Genomic DNA, 1,178 nt, shown 5'->3' with positions numbered 1-1,178 from the left:
GTCCGCCGCCGGTACGTGTGGGTTCCTCATCATGACGGTGACTCTCCTTTCCTCCCTCTGGATGGGGGAGTTGCACAGGAACTTGGCAAATACTGAATCTGGTCCCGCCGCCGAGACCATCTCCCAGTACCGCCTGCATACCTGCAAGGAAACAAAGGTGACAGAAAATACCTGAGACGAAGTTCTGGATAGAGAGGGTTTCTGCCTTTGCGAACCCCTGCTCCAGGATCATCTTCTTCCCGAACACCTCTGGGGTCATGTCCGGCACTCTACCTTCTACTTCCTTCAGCTGGAGGACCACCGTGGTCTTCATCCACGGCTCCAGGGCAGGTGGTCCTGGGCGGGCCTGCCTGGGCCGGGGGTGGGACTGCTGGGCCACATCCTCTGGGGTGGCAGAGGGTGAGGCGGCCACTCCCTGAGGTGCGGGGGAGGGTCCTGGTCTCGGGGCCGCAGCGGCGTCCTTCCTCCCTTGACCAGGCTTCTATCCGGGCCTCTTCTTCTTCTGTCCGACGGTCATGTAGCTCCTCGTTCCCAGAAGAACCTTCATGGCGTCTATTCTCTCTGGCGAGGATCCGATTCTTCCCCCGTTCGATTCCGAGCTGCAAAGTACTCCTGCTTGTCTGAAGCTTGCAGAGTCTCTGAAGTTCCTCGTCGAGTTCCTGGAGATCCTCAGCTTGCTTGCGACTTGCAGGATGATCTTCTGGTCTTGGAGTTCGTCGTCTGGGATGTCCTCGGCGGTCTCTCGCTGGTGTTCGTTCCACCTGGGGTTGTCCTTAAAAGGACAAACTCTTCCCACAGGGGACACCGGCCCAAGCTGCAGCTCTGATAAGGACAGATACTACACTTGATCTTAGCCAAAAGGCCGAGAAGCAATCTCCTGCTCTGCCTGATGGTGTCCAGTCTCCTGCTCTACCTGATGATGTCCAGTCTCCTGCTCTACCTGATGATGTCCAGTCTCCTGCTCTGCCTGATGATGTCCAGTCTCCTGCTCTGCCTGATGGTGTCCAGTCTCCTGCTCTGCCTGATGGTGTCCAGTCTCCTGCTCAGCCTGATGGTGTCCAGTCTCCTGCTCAGCCTGATGATCCTGTCCAGTCTCCTGCTCAGCCTGATGATCCTGTCCAGTCTCCTGCTCAGCCTGATGATCCTGTCCAGTCTCCTGCTCAGCCTGATGATCCTGT

At 57.6% G+C, this 1,178-nt stretch overlaps 1 pseudogene; it reads right to left on the bottom strand.

The window, feature by feature from the left end:
* Positions 1-746: 746 nt before the first annotated feature.
* LOC137505813 (U2 spliceosomal RNA) lies at positions 747-874 on the bottom strand (annotated as a pseudogene).
* Positions 875-1,178: the final 304 nt, after the last annotated feature.

The sequence above is a fragment of the Hyperolius riggenbachi genome, chromosome 4 (assembly GCF_040937935.1).
Source record: "Hyperolius riggenbachi isolate aHypRig1 chromosome 4, aHypRig1.pri, whole genome shotgun sequence".
Lineage (NCBI taxonomy): Eukaryota > Metazoa > Chordata > Amphibia > Anura > Hyperoliidae > Hyperolius > Hyperolius riggenbachi.
The sequence above is the reverse complement of the archived record's forward strand: the minus strand, read 5'-3'. Positions and strand labels throughout refer to the sequence as shown.